The 6,000-nt window shown below is 35.8% G+C and overlaps 1 pseudogene; it reads right to left on the bottom strand.

Annotated features, from left to right (window-relative positions):
- Positions 1-713: 713 nt before the first annotated feature.
- Positions 714-6,000, bottom strand: part of LOC127673226 (zinc finger protein 431-like) — a 58,235-nt pseudogene continuing 52,948 nt past the window's right edge.

Raw genomic sequence — 6,000 nt, 5'->3', positions numbered from 1 at the left:
CAGTAGAATAACCTTGAACTCCAAGATCTCCAGGGCTCTGTCTCCTGAACTCTGGGATAAAAATCATTTAACACCATGCATGGACCTAAGCTTTTCCTTTTAGGTAGTACATTGAAAACCACGAATAGCAATCAAGTTCCCTTCTCAGTTTGACACATACTTTTATTGTCATATCTCCACATGAAAACAATAACCATATAATAATAATTCCTAATATGATATAGTTCACTTTCATACAACTGCAAATCGATATGTTTAGCTGGATGGAACCTTGCCCTAATGTAACCATTCTTTTAACACCATTGAATATCCTTGATCACAAGATTTAGCTTCCTTCAACATGCTGATGATGCCTTCCATTTTGAACCTTATATTTTGTATTTTTCATTTCTTAGTTTTATATTCTTGTTAAAAACTGTAAGGCCAAATTCTTTGTGGGGATTTTCATGACTTACGTTGTCAAAGCAATCTCTTTCACATAACTTCAAGGAAACTCTTCAGACAAGGTTAAAAGGCAGCAATCTTCTTTGCCAAGGCATCCAAAGAACCATCTCCAGAGTGGAAATAATCCCAACCACCAATGTCTATCATATTCCTAATATGATAGCCCCCTAACTCCCACTTAGTTCATGATTATTTTCAGTAGGTTTCTTTCTAGCACAGAGAATTTGCAGATATCTCCCTTCTGAATATACTTTACCACACTGATTACATTAATGAAATTTCTGTCTGGTATGTGTTCTTTGATCATAGTGGAAATGAATGGGTGTTGTAATGGTTTTACTGCATTGATTATATTCGTAAGGTTTCTCTCGAGTGTGTGTTTTCTTATGTCTTTGGAGATTACTGTGACGTGAAAAGTCTTTACCACATAGATTACATTCATAAGGTTTCTCTCCAGTATGTGTTCTTTTATGAATTTGGAGATTACTGGGTCTTGCAAAGCCTTTACCACATTGGTTACATTCATAATCTTTCTCTGCAATATGTGTTATTTTATGATATTGTAGATGATTGAGCCTTGCAAAGGCTTTACCACATTGATTACATTCATAAGGTTTCTCTCCAGTATGTGTTCTTTTATGATATTGCAAAGTACTAAGCTGTGCAAAGGCTTTACCACATTGATTACATTCGTAAGGTTTCTCTCCAGTATGTGTTCTTTTATGAATTTGGAGATCACTGGGTCTTGCAAAGCCTTTACCACATTGGTTACATTCATAAGGTTTCTCTCCAGTATGTGTCAGTTTATGTCTTTGGAGAGCACTGCACTGTGTAAATGCTTTACCACACTGATTACATTCATAAGGTTTCTCTCCAGTATGTGTTCTTTTATGATATTGCAAAGTACTAAGTTGTGCAAAGGCTTTACCACATTGATTACATTCGTAAGGTTTCTCTCCAGTATGTGTTCTTTTATGAATTTGGAGATTACTGGGGCTTGCAAAGCCTTTACCACATTGGTTACATTCATAAGGTTTCTCTCCAGTATGTGTCAGTTTATGTCTTTGGAGAGCACTGTGCTGTGCAAATGCTTTACCACATTGATTACATTTATAAGTTTTCTCTCCAGTATGTGTTCTTTTATGATACTGGAGATGACTGGGTCTTGCAAAGGCTTTACCACATTGATTACATTCATAAGGTTTCTCTCCAGTATGTGTTCTTTTATGATATTGCAAAGTACTAAGTTGTGCAAAGGCTTTACCACATTGATTACATTCGTAAGGTTTCTCTCCAGTATGTGTTCTTTTATGAATTTGGAGATTACTGGGGCTTGCAAAGCCTTTACCACATTGGTTACATTCATAAGGTTTCTCTCCAGTATGTGTCAGTTTATGTCTTTGGAGAGCACTGTGCTGAGCAAATGCTTTACCACATTGATTACATTTATAAGTTTTCTCTCCAGTATGTGTTCTTTTATGATACTGGAGATGACTGGGTCTTGCAAAGGCTTTACCACATTGATTACATTCGTAAGGTTTCTCTCCAGTATGTAACCTTTTAGGATATTGGAGTTTACTGTGTCTTGCAAAGGCTTTACCACATTGATTACACTCACAGGGTTTCTCTCCACTCTGACTTCTTACATGCCTGCAACGATAATTAGCAAATGTATAATCTTTACCACACTCATTACACTTATCAATCATGTAACCAATATGAATTATGTTTACAATTTGGACTAAAGTTAAAGAAGCATCAGATCTTAAGGTTTTATCAGTTTCCATGTTCATAGTGTTCGCCCTTTTCAGGAGTAGTTCAAGACACATGTGATGGTTATTAAATGGCTCATATTTATAACAAAATTTTTATATGGGATTTTTATATGAAGTACTGCAGCTTTCTGCAGAAAGTTTGAACAACTTGGATCTTTATAACAGGGACTGCATTCATAATTTTAACTGTAGTGTGAATTACATCACATTTACTGTGAACCAGGACACACAGAATTATTCCCAAATTCCTCATACCCATAATGCTTTTCTACACTTTGAGTTTGGGGATGTTCCCCATAAAACCACAAAACCAATTAATCGCAAATGTCTATCATATTCCTAATGTCTATCAAAGACAAAATACTATCTATTTTCTCATTGTTTAAGAACAAAAAATTTATGTTACTTCCTTCAATAACCCTATGCTCACAGGGTTTTTATCCATTGGACACATGATATACATAACTTTAAAAAATAATAGAAAAACAAATGAAACATTTCCACATTGCATTTAGACTGAATTTTTGTTCCTCATAACACGTGCAATATAGATTAATGTTTCTCAACAACAACATTCTTGATTCTCCTAAAATGCCCTCTCACAAAGCTTAACCATATTACTACAAGAATATGAGTATCACCAATTTTACTATGGACTATTTGCTTACTAGGAAGTTTAGGATTTCAATTTATCATTATTCAATGTGCAATATCTAAGTACTATGGGACTATACGATATTGTCAGGTCCACAGCACGGCCCTAACGTAGCTACTTATCGAATGGATACACAAATGAGATATTAGATCTTGAGTTACATGGTTTTGTAAGAATATTATAATCATAGCTACGCTTAAAAGACAGTTATTTCACACTCTTGCTTTTCGTTGGAGATTCCAACAGATATGAAAAATTCCACAGAGGCAAATTTGAATCAGCTTCCACATAAAAATTACCTTTCTTGTCTTCTACTACTTGGAAAATGTTCTTCAAGATGATTGTCTTCCCAATTATAGCCTAAAAGACAGGATGAGAAATTAATTATATACTATTAGAAATTAGGAAAAATTTAAGGTACTATGAATTTTCAATGCTCCATGAAAGTTAGAGTAAAAATTTAGTGAAATTGAATTATTAAGCTCAGTCTTCATTAGTCCCAATTAAAATAATAGAAAACCATCAATAAACAATAAACATTTGTTTCCTTTAGAAAAACTAAGTCTTACCTATAGCTTTGAGGTTCAGGTAGGTTTCTAACATCACATCTTTGTAGAGATTCTTCTGGGAAGGATCCAGCAAATTCCATTCTTCCTCAGTGAAGTTCACATGCACATCATCAAAAGTCACTGCATCCTAAATATCCCATGCATGTACAACACAAAGCATGATACTAACATCAATGTAAAGGAATATACACTTTTTCAAAAACAAATTCATATAATATTGGCACTTGCTCCACTTATATTCTGACTCAGAATTTACAATCACTGTGTCATTTTAGAAGGAGCTTGAATTATAAAATTCACCTGTGTTGCTTTTGAATACTTTGTATAGGATACAGCCTTGCCAGAGAAATGCCAATTAAGAGGGAGATGCAGGATAAACAGATCTACAACATTGAGCGCACATCTGAAAAATTGTATGAACATTTACTAACTACAAGAGTAATGGGCAAACTGGATGTATTTGCCCATGACTTCAATCACAGATGTACAAACAGGTGTATGTCAGTGAGGTGGATGGCAGCATGACATAAGTATCATGTTCTAGGAGATCAAAAGTTATATATTAAGACCTTCAATCCCTATAAAAATCAACCAAGGAAATAAAAATAATAGAGAACTCAGAGTTCTTTAGTAAAACTTCCCACAATGAATTATACATTCTCTTCAGATATGTATTCATCTTGTAGAAGCATTAAGTGCAACAGTTTAAACTATAACATTAATAAAATTTTACTAAAAGGAAATGCATGCTTAACCAGTTACAAATGAACAGATGAAAATATAGTAATTTAAATGTTGATCATAAATAAGCAATATAGGATAGGAGAGATAGCTTAGCAATGGAAAGTTCTAGCTGGTCTTCCACATTGTGGTTGTCAATTTCTCACATACAGATGGAGACCAACAACTCCTCATTACTTCAATATCAAGAGTTCTGAGGCCATCTTTTGACAACAGTAAAGAAGAGACATATGATATTCATATTCATACACATAGGAACATACTATTTATTCAAACATTTCAGAACAATCACAAGTGTGAGGAAGTACATCATACACCTGGAATCCAATGACCCTGAAGGCCCAGGTAGTATTGACATAATGAACATATATCAACTTGAGAAACAGAATAAACCTATATATTTGACCAGATTTCAAAGTGACACATGAGAATTAAAAGTTCCACAAAAGCATATCCTTATTTTGCAAAACCATGTCAAGTGGCTTATGTGGTTCCTATATTGACTATCAGGAGAGTAAGGATTTCACAGTGAGATTTTGTCTTGAAAAACAAAAACAAAGCAATAATATTATAAAAAAATATAAAACCACTGGGCTTGCAAAATAGCTTAGCAAATGGGTTTAATGCATTTTAGGTGATTTATGGACAGAGTACAAATGTTGACTGTATGGGAGCATGTGAAGAATCCTGATGGATCAGTTTCAACTACAGCACAGTAGACACATAGAACAAAATTTGTCCCATCTAAAAGAAAGGCAAGGGCACACCTGAAGTACAGAATGAGAGACTGCCCAATGAAAATTCACCCAACTGGAGACACACCTTATGGGCAATCTCCAATCCTTAACATTATCTTGGAAATAAAGTTATGCTCCCAGACAGGAGACTTTCATAAGTGATCAATCAGAGGCTTCACCCAGCAGCTGACTGAAATGGATGCAGAGAACCACAGTAAAACAGGGGATGGACCTTGGAGATGCTTAAGGAATAGTTGGGGAAATATTCAATGCCCTGAATATGGTAGGAACTCCACAGGGAGTCTAGCAGACTCAACTAACTTATAACCTTGGGGACACTGAGAGACTGAGTCACCAACCAAATAGCAGACACAGGTTGGACTAAGGCCCCTGGCATATAAGTAGCAGAAGTTCAGGTAGTCTTCATGAGGGTCCTCCAACAACTGGAACAGGCAGTGTCCCTAAAGCTGCTGCATATCTTTGGTATCTGTTCCTTTAACTGCACTCCAAAGTCTGGACTCAGTGGGAGAGGATGCACTTAACCCAGCAGAAACTTCAAGCCCCAGCCAGGGGACCCAATCAACTCCATTCTGACCCTGGATGCTATAGGCTCATGTTTATCCTGTAATGAAAATGCACTCAATCTACAGTGATCCTAATAGTCTGCTGGAGCTCCTACATGTTTCAAATGTCTTAAGTGTCTTCTGACACTCAAGGCAATATCTTGAACTTCACATCTTTTAAAATCTCAAAGTAAGTCATATCTTTCTGACATACAATGATACAGAATACTCCTTCCTTTTCTAGTGGAAAGGAATATGTACTCCCTTTTCAAGCACATGCCATTTCTGTCAGGAGATAAAGTAGGCATTCCATGGATCTACCACTTTATTTGTTATCCCACATGCAATTTACACAGCTGTCCCTAACACTGTTCAAACACCAGAGATAGCTTACCATAGTCTCCTGACTATTGCTCTTGGTGGACTGCTAAGATCATATCTGACTGCCTGCCACTTCTCCTAGCTTTCAACATTCTCAAGCATTCCCTCTTGAACATACCCGCAAAACAGATCAAT

Source organism: Apodemus sylvaticus, chromosome 22 (genome assembly GCF_947179515.1).
Source record: "Apodemus sylvaticus chromosome 22, mApoSyl1.1, whole genome shotgun sequence".
NCBI classification, from domain to species: Eukaryota; Metazoa; Chordata; class Mammalia; order Rodentia; family Muridae; genus Apodemus; species Apodemus sylvaticus.
Note: the sequence above shows the minus strand (reverse complement) of the source record. Positions and strands in the feature narration are given on the sequence as shown.